Source organism: Piliocolobus tephrosceles, chromosome 3 (genome assembly GCF_002776525.5).
Source record: "Piliocolobus tephrosceles isolate RC106 chromosome 3, ASM277652v3, whole genome shotgun sequence".
Classification (NCBI taxonomy): domain Eukaryota; kingdom Metazoa; phylum Chordata; class Mammalia; order Primates; family Cercopithecidae; genus Piliocolobus; species Piliocolobus tephrosceles.
Window position 1 is genome coordinate 178,646,999 of NC_045436.1, and position 12,524 is coordinate 178,659,522.

The 12,524-nt window shown below is 43.4% G+C and overlaps 1 protein-coding gene across 6 annotated transcripts in view; it reads left to right on the plus strand.

Moving 5' to 3' along the window:
- The window catches only part of KIAA0232 (KIAA0232 ortholog), a 100,415-nt gene that overhangs the window by 42,740 nt on the left and 45,151 nt on the right, over positions 1-12,524 (plus strand). The gene's annotated exons all lie outside the window — the stretch shown is intronic.

Below are 12,524 nucleotides of genomic sequence, written 5' to 3' on the forward strand. Positions count from 1 at the left end.
GTCTCTCATTAAAGGTGGCAAAAGCCAGATGCCTGACTCAAAGGGAGGATGTGCTTACTGTTTCCCCAGGCAGAGAGGATGCAGAAGCCAAGGATGGTTCTCTTCTAGCAAGAGTAAGGAGAGTGGAAGGGCCCTTAGCTTCTGTCATTCAGAACTCCAGCTAACAGCAAGGCTGACAGACCTGGGTGAAGATGCCACCTTTCCTGATCTCTGGCTCCTGCTTGTGATAACACAGCCCCTCAAATGGAGGCCAAACCACGCTACTCCTGGGTGTTCATTTCCTCACACCTTCTCTCGCCCCTTTGTCCTTGAGTTAGTCTGGCCTTGAGCGGCCAGTTTTCAGACCCATCACTTTTCCTGGTTTAGGCTAAAGCAGACACACAGTGCTCTTGAGTTCTGAAACAGATTGGATGCCTCAGTTTGGTCTCAGCTGTGCAGGATGATAAGGAAGTAAAGCTGATCAGATCCTAGTCTTGTTTAAGGCTGAGTCACGTATAAACCTCTAATTTGGGCAGGGTTTAAACGCAGTTGTGGTGGACTGGTTACAATGTAGTTCCAGAGAACAACAGCCTTGTAAAATGGAGATATCATCACTGTGCCAGTAGTGTTTTTTTTTTTTTTTTTTTTTTTCCTTTTGAGACGGAGTCTTGCTCTGTCGCCCAGGCTGGAGTGCAGTGGCCGGATCTCAGCTCACTGCAAGCTCTGCCTCCCGGGTTTACGCCATTCTCCTACCTCAGCCTCCCGAGTAGCTGGGACTACAGGCGCCCGCCACCTCGCCCGGCTAGTTTTTTTGTATTTTTTAGTAGAGACGGGGTTTCACCATGTTAGCCAGGATGGTCTCGATCTCCTGACCTCGTGATCTGCCCGTCTTGGCCTCCCAAAGTGCTGGGATTACAGGCTTGAGCCACCGCGCCTGTCCTGTGCCAGTAGTTTTATAGTTTTATTTCCACAAATGTTTCTTCTTTCTTTTTTTTTTTTTTTTTTTGTCGTGATTACTCTGTCTGGGAAGTATATTCTCAAATAATCAGGAAATCACTACATACCACTTGTATTTTATATAACCGCTTTTCTTCCCCATCTTTCAAAGCCCAGGTCACCTGTCTCTGAAACTTTTTCTGATAATTTCTGATGAAAGCAATGTCTTCTGCCAAACTTGATAATATTTTACTGTAAAGCTTTTCATTAGTGTTACTGGAATGTATTCTGTTTCTCAGTAGGTTATAACATCCTTATGGGTAGAAATCATATATTAATCTTTTTTAAAAAATTTAACCAGCCTGGGCAACATAATGAGACCCCATCTCTTAAAAAAAAATTAGCTGGATGCAGTGGGGTTTACCTGTAGTCCCAGCAACTTGGGAGGCTGAGGTGGGAGGATCATTTGAGCCTGGGGGTTGGAGGCTGCAGTGAGCAGTGATCGTGACGCTGTACTCCAGCCTGGGAAACAGAGCGAGACTCTGTCTCTTAAAAAATAAATAAATGTAACTTTTTAAAATGAAGTAATTTCAGACCTCAGAAGTATAGCTAGGATAGTACAGAGAACTCTCATGTTCTCTTCAGTCACCAATTGTTAGTATTTTCACACGTTTGCTTTCTTTTTTATTGATATATAATAGTTGTACATATTTGTGGAGTATTGTAATGTTTTGATGCATGTATATAAGACGTTATGATCAAGTCAGGGTATTTGAGTTATAACCTATCTCCTTAAACATTTATCTTTTCTTTGTATTGGAAATAGTCCAATTCTTTTCTAGCTATTTTGAAATATACAATAAATATTGTTAGCTATAGTCTCCCTACCATACTGTTGAATACTAGAAGTGACTCCTGTTTAACTGTGTGTTTGTACCCTTTGTACCCTTTAACCCACTTCTCTTCATCTTCTACTTTTGCTTTATTTCTGTCTTCTCTTCATGCTGACCTCTCTGAGTTAACTAGCATGTTCTTTTTTTTTTTTTTTTGAGACGGAGTCTCGCTCTGTTGCTGGGGCTGGAGTGCAGTGGCCGGATCTCAGCTCACTGCAAGCTCCGCCTCCCGGGTTTACGCCATTCTCCTGCCTCAGCCTCCAGAGTAGCTGGGACTACAGGCGCCCGCCACCTCGCCCGGCTAGATTTTTGTATTTTTTAGTAGAGACGGGGTTTCACCGTGTTAGCCAGGATGGTCTTGATCTCCTGACCTTGTGATCCGCCCGTCTTGGCCTCCCAAAGTGCTGGGATTACAGGCTTGAGCCACTGCGCCCGGCCCACATGTTCTTTTTAAGATGAAAGACTTTCCCTTGGTCATATTACAATTACAAAATTCAGGAAAATTAGGATAAAACTTTATTGTCAGATATACAGTCAATACTCAGTTTTTGTCACCTGTCCTGATATTGTTTCTCACTGCAGTTTTCTCCCTCATCTAGTATCTAGTTTGAGATTATGCATCGACTTTAATGGCCACATCTCCTTAATCTCCTTTCATCTGGAATAATTCCTTGTTTGTCCTTTGTGTCTCATGACATTGACACTTTTGGAGAGTCCAGGCCAGTTTTGCAAAACATCCCTTAATTTGGGTTTGTTGGGTATTTCCTCGTGTTTAGAGTTGGCTTGTGCGTTTATGGTAGTAGCGTTGCATAATGATGTTTCCTTTTTTTCTGCATATCACATCAGAGGGCCAGTGACAACAGTCTTTTTCATTCTTGGAGACGCTGACTTGGTTCCTCATGGTTCAGATGGTGTCCACCAGGTTTCTCCTTGTAATGAATAAGCGATCTGTGCAGGGAGACTTTGATACTTTTACCATCCATTGATGTCCTTGCCTGAATCAGTTATTAGTTGGGTGGTTGAAAAATGGTGATTTTTCTAACTCAGTTTTCCCCTCTACATTTAGTAGTTGACATTCTACTACAGTGCCTTCCATCTTTTAAAAATTAGTAGCCTAGTCACATAAGGAACATTACAGCATGTAAGATGCAGCGCCAGCCACTTCATGTATAAGGATTGCCTTATTCAGTCTGCAAGCCAAACCTCGAAAGTAAGTATTAAGCTCCCACAGCCTGAAAGTGAATGGCATGGCAATGTGTATTGACTGGTGACCTGGAGCATTAAGCCTAGATCCTGTACATCTTACAACACATCTGTTACATTTGTTTAAAACATTTTACAGTTTTACTCAAAAATGACTAAAAGAAGAACTTCAGTAACATTATAACTTTAAATGGAGTTAACTTTTCCTGCCTAGAGGTTGTGCTAGATTGATAGTCAGCAGCAGATCTCCCCATGATCTGTCACAGGTGGGAAGGGATACACTAGCAGATGAGGTGGCTTTCACTGTTGTTCTTATAACCCCAAATATGCTTTCGTTTCCTTCATAGCTAATTAAACTACCAATTGAGAGTTTATTAAACCTTTTCTTGTATTGTTATACATTGATGTTCTCAGCATAATGCATTCTTTGTTTATTATTATTATTATTATTAGGAGTCTGTGATGATAACAGAAAACCCAGCTCGGTCTGGCTTAAACAGAAGTAATAGTAAAAGCAAACACATGTATATCATGTGCTGTGTCCCAGCCGCTGTTGCAGGCACTCATTTTCCATTCACAGTAACTCATTTAATCCTCCTTACACCATCCTGTTATTATTTGTATTTCATAGGTGGAGATACTGACAGTGGTTAAATAGCTTGCCCAAGGCCACACAGCTAGTAAATTTTGGAGCATTTACTGAAATATCTGGGAATCAGCGCTGACCCCAGTGGCAACTTGATCCAGGACCTACAGTAAAATCAGTACCCCATCTTTTACCTTGCCTTCTCTGTTGTCTTTTTTTTTTTTTTTTTTTTTTTTTTTGAGATGGAGCACTCACTGTGTTGCCCAGGCTAGAGTGCAGAGGCAACCCTGGCTCACTGCAGCCTCCACCTCCTGGGTTCAGGTGATTCTCCTGCCTCAGGCTCCTGAGTAGCTGGATTACAGGCATGCATTACCACGCCTGGCTAAATTTTATATTTTTAGTAGACACAGGGTTTCACCATGTTGGTCAGGCTAGTCTTGAACTCCTGGCCTCAAGTGATCTACCCACCTTGGCCTCCCAAAGTGCTGGGATTATAGGTGTGAGCTGCCATGCCTGGCCTGTTTTCTTTATTCTCAAGCTTCACCTCTACCCTGCCTGCTGTGAGCTCAGACTCACACCCTTTTTTTGTGTATGTGTGTCCAGCAGAAAGAGCAGGCTTCTCATCCTAATAGGTCAGCTTTGCTATGGAGCTGTTCCTGACCTGACCTCTGCAGTGACAAGACTTGGGTGGCTGGGGTACAAGCACCTGGAACCACAAGGACTAAGAATTGGAGAGGATGATTCTCCAAGGGAAATACAGAATACTGTGCTGAGCCACCCCAAAAAAGTCCTGTCTAACTACCTTTGTACAAAGTAGTGCTTTGTTTCTTTCTTTTCCTTCCTTCCTTCCTTCCTTCCTTCCTTCCTTCCTTCCTTCCTTCCCCCCTCCCCACCCCTCCCCTCCCCTCCCCTCCCTTCCCCTCCCTTCCCCTCCCCTCCCCTCTTTCTTTTCTTTCATTTGTGAGACAGAGTCTTACCCTGGTGCCCAGGCTGGAATGCAGTGGTGCGATCTCGGCTCACTGCAACTTCCGCCTCCTGGGTTCAAGCAGTTCTCCTGCTTCAGCCTCCCAAGTAGCTGGGATTACAGGCGTGCGCCACTATGCCTGGCTAATCTTTGTATTTTTAGTAGAGACGGGGTTTCACTATGTTGGTCAGGCTGGTCTTGAAATCTTGACCTCATGATCCACCCGCCTTGGCCTCCCAAAGTGATAGGATTACAGGCGTGAGTCACCATGCCCAGCTCTCTCTCTTTTTTTTTTAAAGACAAGAGTCTCAGTCTGTTGCCCAGGCTGCAGTGCAGTGGCACAATCATTGCTCACCAAATTCCAGGGTTCAAGCAGTCCTCCCACCTCAGCCTCCCAAGTAGCTGGGACTATAGGTGTGCACCACCATGCCCAGCTAATTTGTTTTTTGTAGAGATGAGGTCTTGCTTTGCTGCCCATGTTAGTAATACTTTGTTTTTCTAATCTATTACTGGTCTCTAAGTTGTAGGATGTATTCCCTGATTGTACTGCATTCTAGGATACAGTCTTCAAATAAACTGTTTTCTAGTATTATCCCTTCTAATGATTTTGTTGTCTTTCTTTCTTTTTTTTTTTTTTGAGACGGAGTCTCGCTCTGTCACCCAGGCTGGAGTGCAGTGGCCGGATCTCAGCTCACTGCAAGCTCCGCCTCCCGGGTTTACACCATTCTCCTGCCTCAGCCTCCGGAGTAGCTGGGACTACAGGCGCCCGCCACTTCGCCCGGCTAGTTTTTTGTATTTTTTTAGTAGAGACGGGGTTTCACCGTGTTAGCCAGGATGGTCTCGATCTCCTGAGCTCGTGATCCACCCAAGGCCTTGGCCTCCCAAAGTGCTGGGATTACAGGCGTGAGCCACTGCGCCCGACCGATTTTGTTCTCTTTCTCTAGGAGTTTTTTTTGCAGATCGCCTCAAAAATTATCCTTTGGTGATGGCCCCTTCATCTGAGTGATGGTTTTAGGTGTTGTTGGACTGTTACATTTTCTTTTTTAGATCTTAGGACTCCCAGAACTTTACTAACTGTTCCAGATAGAGAACAACCATGGATTCTGTACGAGAATAAGAGGTTTTTTCCCCTAAACTTTTTATTGAGGCATAAAATGCACACAGAAAAATGTACAACTTGATGAATTTTCGCAAAGATCACATCCCTGTAACTATAACCACGCACAGAAATAGAAGATGACTGGCAACCCAGAAGCCCACCTTGTGTCCCACACAGCTTCAGAATTCCTTGGATGTTCAGACGGGAGTCCAGCAAAGTGGCCTCTGCTTCCGACCCCTTCTTCTTCCTTGGCTCCTGGCGTCTGTGTCTCGGGCTCTCTCCCTCTTCTGCTGCTTTCTTTGCCTCTTTGAAGGGCCACCTTTTTCTCAGCCTCTTGGCCTGGACCAAGGTCAGCACATTTCCCCAGGAAGGAAGCAGCTGCAGATGTCAGTGCCCTGTGCCCACACCTACCCTGCCCTTGGCATTCACTGTCTTCTCAAGGCCTGGCACCTCTGCAGGGCTCTGATGCCCTGGAGCAGGTGATGTGGGTTTGGTTTGGCTTTGTGTCACTACTGGCTTTTCTAGTTAATCTGGGCAAGAGAGTTGTGCTGCCACCAATTACTTTTTAACAGAGAGTATTTATTTGTTTAATGGCATAGTTTGGTTTTGATATGTATTTTGTCTTATCCTCAGTCTTTCCCTGACCCACTGTATTTAAAATAGAAGCCTCCCATTCTTAACCCTCTTACCTGCTTTATTTTTCTTCATGACATTTTTTATTACCTGAAATTATATGATTACTTGTGATTTAACTATGTCTCTCCTACTGGCATATGTAATTATGTAATTCTTTTTTTTTTTTTTTGGAGAGGGACTCTTGCTCTGTCACCCAGGCTGGAGTATAGTGGCGTGATCTTGGCTCACTGCAACCTCCACCTCCTGGGTTCAGGCAATTCTTCTGCCTCAGCCACACGATTAGCTGCCATTACAGTTGCCCGCCACCATGCCCGGCTAATTTTTATATTTTTAGTAGAGATGGGGTTTCACCATGTTGGCTAGGCTGATCTCCAACTCCTGACCTCAAGTGATCCGCCTGCCTTGGCCTCCCAAAGTGCTGGGATTACAGAAGTGGGCCACATGCCCAGCCAAAGTTGGGGACCTTTTCTGCTGTTTTCTGTTGGATTTCCAGCCCTTAAAACAGTTCCTGGAATACACAAGAGGCTCAGATACGTATTAGACAAATGGATAGCCATATGCTTCTTTCTCAGGCAGTGACTTATGCATAGGAGGGAAGCATGCTAGGAGTGGGTGTAGACCCCATAATCACACACTGGGGCCTGCCCTGCAGAGAAGTTACTGTTGCTAGTTTTAAATCCCCTAATCAAATTGTATCTTCTAGCTCAGAGTCCATCCTTCTAGAAACGTAACTGGATGATTACATTATCTGTACTTGCCCACAGGTTGTATAATAATAATCCCAGGCCTGATTGCTAGGCGAGACTCATCCCCTCTTCACTCAGCGAAGCTCATTTGCTCCTTCAGCCTATTTGTAACACACTCCTATAGCGTGTCCTGTTCAGCGTTTCGCTTTTGGAAAGCTAGCATCTGCGGTGTTTCCTGTTAGAGTTTATTAGAATCTGTAACTATAGGAACTATAAAAGTCTGACCATAAAGCGCTCCTCGTGTGTGTCACTGCATACACTGTATTTCAACAAACATTTATTCAATAGACTTTAATTAAATACTTTCTACATCACAAGCATTGTCTTTTGCATTTAAACAACACTTCCTATTTTTATTCTCTTATTTCAAATCAGCATTTCAGAGCTCCAGGAAGGAAGCCAGGAGTATCTTTCTAGAACCTTCCCTATCCCTGAAAACTTCCTAAGAATTATTCCATGCTATTGCTTGAGCCCAGGAGTTTGAAACTAGCCTGGGCAACATGTAGAAGCCCTGTCTCTACAAATAATACAAAAATTAGCCAGGCATGGTGGTGTGTGTCTGTAGTCTCAGCTACTTGGGAGTCTGAGGTGGGAGGATCACCTGAGCCCGGGGAGGTCGAGGCTGCAGTGAGCCATGATTGTGCCACGGCACTCCAGCCTAGGCAACAGAGTGAGACTCCATCTCAAAAAAAAAAGAAAAGAAAAAGAATGTGTCTATGCTACTGATGGAAGAATATATACATGCTAGTATTCACTTTGACTCCCATAGTGACAAAACCATTCTGGGTGGTGGGTATGAAATAGCGTATACATCACTGAATAATTCATGAAGAATTAAGCAGGAGGTATCAGAAGGGTTACAGGGTGAAAAAACTTGTACCACTGACCCAGACCAAAATTTCCTTTAATAGCACCTTGACTTTTATCCCAAGCGACTGTCAGACCCCCAGCCTCCTGTTCTCTCTCTCCCTTTTGAGATTCCCCCGTTACTGTAAGTCAGTATCACATTGTTAAGAACGTAGGCCTTGGATGGAGTCTGAAGACCTGGGTTCTAACCCCACCTTCTTTACTTTCCAACTTAGACCACTGACTTGGACAAGTTAACATCTCTGTGCCTGACTCTCCATTTCCTTATTATTATTATTATTATTATTTTAGAGATAGGGTCTTGCTCTTTCACCCAGGCTGGAGTGCAGAGTCTCTCAGAGCTCACTGCAGCCTCAATCTCTTGGGCTCAAGGGTCTTCCTGTCTCAGCCTTCCAAGTAGCTGGCACTACAGCTGTCTTTTCATTTATAAATTGTACAAATTATGTGCATATCTGATATCATTACTGAGGATTAAAGGAGATTCATTTATTGACCATATAGGTGCCAGGCATCATTTTATGTACTGATAATATAGTTAGAGGAATACTAGACATAAAGTAAGTGCTCAGTAAACATTGACAGCTATTGCTATTATTGCTATTCATACTATTCATACAAACCTTTCCTTCAAATAGTTATTTTCCTATTAACTACTCCTCTTCTAGCAGGTAGGCTAATGCATTTATTAGAGGCAGAGATAAGCTGCTGATACGGTATTTCCAACATTTACCCTAACAATCTCAATTTGAAATATTTCGCCCTGCCATATATCCTAATTATGTGTTCAGCAAACATGGTCACTATAATATTTCTGGATGTAATTATTACCTTTGACGCAATTGAGTCCCTTGGAAGGGTATTCTTTAAGACTGACAAATTCCAGTGGCAATTACCGTTATTTTTTGTGACATGATGACCAGGTTAAAAAAACAAATTTTAGGAAACTAAAGTAAAAATCTTTTGATGGTGCATATAGATAGAATGAACCTGGATTTGTTCACTGTAAAAGGTATAATGGGAGGCTAGGGGTGATGCTCTTGAGTTTAAAAGAGAGTCGTTTAGTACAAAAGAAATACTTTTATTTGTGATAAGAGTGTTGTTGCCTAAGAAACTACCCCAAAACTTAGTAGCATTAAAACAACAACAACAACACTATCACATGACAGAATCTGTAAGTAAGGAATTTGGGCAGGGCTCAATTGGGTGATTCACCCAAGGTCACTCATTGGTACTCAGCTGACAGATGGGCTGAGCTAGAAGGCCCAAGATAGCTTTACTGACATGTCTGTCACCTTGGCAGGTGTGCCGGAGGGCTGGATGCAGCTGGGATTGTTGACCAGAGCCTCTTCATGTGGGTCAGGAGGTAGCTAGGCTTATGTGGTTGGCTGGGTCCCTCAAAGCGAGTAGCCCAAGAGAATCAGGTAGAAGCTTAAGGCCTTTTTACCACCCAGCCTTGAAAGTCACTTAGAATCACTTCCATTGCACTCTGTTAGTTGAGCCGACTGGAGCCCACACAGGTTCAAGGGGAAGAAGCATCACTCTCTTGATGATAGAACTACCACTGTGTCAAGGTGCTTGGTTTTGAGATTTTAGACCACCAAGGACAAAGAAGCAGCTACGATTTTTCCAAAGAGAAAACAAGCCTTGCCCAACGAATTAGGATTTGTTTTTATTAGTAGTATACTTTTAAGTTCTAGGGTACATGTGCACAACATGCAGGTTTGTTTCTTAGGTATACATGTACCATGTTGGTTTGCTGCACCCATCAACTTGTCATTACATTAGGTATATCTCTAATGCTGTCCCTCCCCCAGCCCCACACCCCTCATCAGGCCCCAGTGTGTGATGTTCCCCTCCCTGTGTCCACGTGTTCTCATTGTTCAACTCCCACTGATGAGTGAGAACATACGGTGTTTGGTTTTCTGTCCTTGTGATATTTTGCTGAGAATGATGGTTTCCAGCTTCATCCATGTCCCTGCAAAGGACATGAACTCATCCTTTTTTATGGCCGCATAGGATTCCATGGTGTATGTGTGCCTCATTTGCTTTATCCAGTCTGTCATTGATGGACATTTGGGTTGGTTCCAAGTCTTTGCTGTTGGGAACAGTGCTGCAGTAAACATACGTGTGCGTGTGTCTTTATAGCAGCATGACTTATAATCCTTTGGGTATATACCCGGCAATGGGATGGCTGGGTCAAATGGTATTTCTAGTTCTAGATCCTTGAGGGATCACCACACTGTCTTCCACAATGGTTGAACTAGTTTACAGTCCCACCAATAGTGTAAAAGTGTTCCTATTTCTCCACATCCTCTCCAGCATCTGTTGTTTCCTGACTTTTAAATGATCACCATTCTAACTGGTGTGAGATGGTATCTCATTGTGGTTTTGATTTGCATTTATCTGATGGCCAGTGATGATGAGCATTTTTTCATGTGTCTGTTGGCTGCATAAATGTCTTCTTTTGAGACGTGTCTGTTGATACCCTTTGCCCACTTTTTGATGGGATTGTTTTTTTCTTGTAAATATGAGGTCTTTGTAGATTCTGGATATTAGCCCTTTGTCAGATGGGTAGATTGCAGAAATTTTCTCCCATTCTGTAGAATTAGGATTTCTAACTTACAGTGTTGCATTTGAGAGCATATGGAGCAATACCTTTCACATTCTGAGAAAAATTATCTCCATTCTAAAAGATCTTACCCAAACTAGTAAGTATGAGGATAACAAAGATAGCTTTTTTTTTTTTTTTGAGACAGGGTCTTACTCTGTCACCCAGACTGGAGCACAGTGGCCTGATCTCTGCTCACTGCAGCCTCCACCTCCCAGGCTCAAGCAGTCCTCTCATCTCAGCCTCCCAAGTAGCTGGGACTACAAGTGTGCAACACCATGCCCAGCTAATTTTTGTATTTTTTGTGGAGTCAGAGTTTCGCCATGTTGGCCAGGCTGTTCTCAAACTCCTGGGCTCAAGTGATCTGCCCACCTCTGCCTCCCAAATTGCTAGGATTATAGGCGTGAGCCACCATGCCCAGCCTAAAGATAGCTTTTGACACATGAGGCTTCTAAGGTTACTGGGAGTATTCTAGGTCTGACTGTTACCTGATAGATATATTATTATTCTTAAAACTGTACATTTACATTGTATATGCTCTGCTATGTGGGATAAATTCCACATTTAAAATAAATCTGTTGGCCGGGTGCGGTGGCTCACGTCTATAATCCCAGCACTTTGGGAGGCTGAGGCGGCAGATCACAGCTAAGGAGATCGAGACCATCCTGGCTAACATGGTGAAACCCCGTCTCAACTAAAAATACAAAAAATTAGCTGGGCATGGTGGCGGGCGCCCATAGCCCCAGCTACTCTGGAGGCTGAGGCAGGAGAATGGTGTGAACCCTGGAGGTGGAGCTTGCAGTGAGCCGAGATGGTGCCACTGCACTCCAGCCTGGGCGACAGAGACTCTGTAAATAAATAAATAAATAAATAAATAAACCCTAGAGGTGGAGCTTGCAGTGAGCCGAGATGGCGCCACTGCACTCCAGCCTGGGCGACAGAGACTCTGTAAACAAACAAACAAACAAACAAACAAACTGTTAAGATATATGCCAACTGTTGACAATAGTTACCCCTGAGGATTGATGTTGAGGTGGAACTGACTTGTACTTTCAAAGCAGCTTTTTTTTTTTTTGAGACAAAGTCCATTTCAAAATTGTTATAAAGGTTGCTTGAAGCTAATACATGTTTTTGATAGTTAATGAATTGATACATTTAAAATAAAGCTGGCCAGGTGAGGTGGCTCACGCCTGTAATCCTAGCAGTTTGGGAGACCGAGGCAGACGGATCACTTGAGACCAGGAGTTCAAGACCAGCCCGGCCAACGTGGCAAAAACCCATCTCCACTAAAAATACAGAAATTAGCCAGGTGTGATGGCGCACGCCTGCAATCCCAGCTACTCAGGCTGAGGCAGGAGAATCTCATGAACCTGGGAAGCAGAGGTTGCAATCAACCAAGATCACACCACTACCCTCCATCCTGGGTTACAGATCAAGACTCTGTCTCAGAAATAAAAAATAAAGCTAAGAATTCTTCCTCTCAAGCTTCTAGGAATGACCTTGATTAATAAGATTAGTTTTAGTTTTTATATGAAAATTGATTAAATTTTTTTCCCATTGCCATCAGGTTTAGATTTTGCATTAGCACTTACGCTAGGTAGAAGAAAATATATAAAATTATACACATAAGGAATATGAAAATAATTTCAGAGTGAGAATTGGTGCTAACGATTGGTACACAAATTCATATACTTCCCAAGACACCATTAACACTTTGTGTGTGTGTAAAATGTTCTCATGGAATAGAGAAGTTTTGAATATAATATTCCATGTTTAAAAACTGACATTTCTGCTTTTATGTGCAAATGTGAATGCATCAATACAGAGAGAACTAGGGATGGTCCCTGAGTGACAACTGCCAGTGTAGGAATCACCTTGAAGGAAGAACAAAGGAATAGTGTGTACAAAGACACAGAAGTAGGAGGGGCCTGGTGCTGTAAGGTCAGGAGTGGGTAGTCGAAGGTCAGAGTGGGGCAGGCCCGTGGGAAACAGGCCCTGAAGAGACTG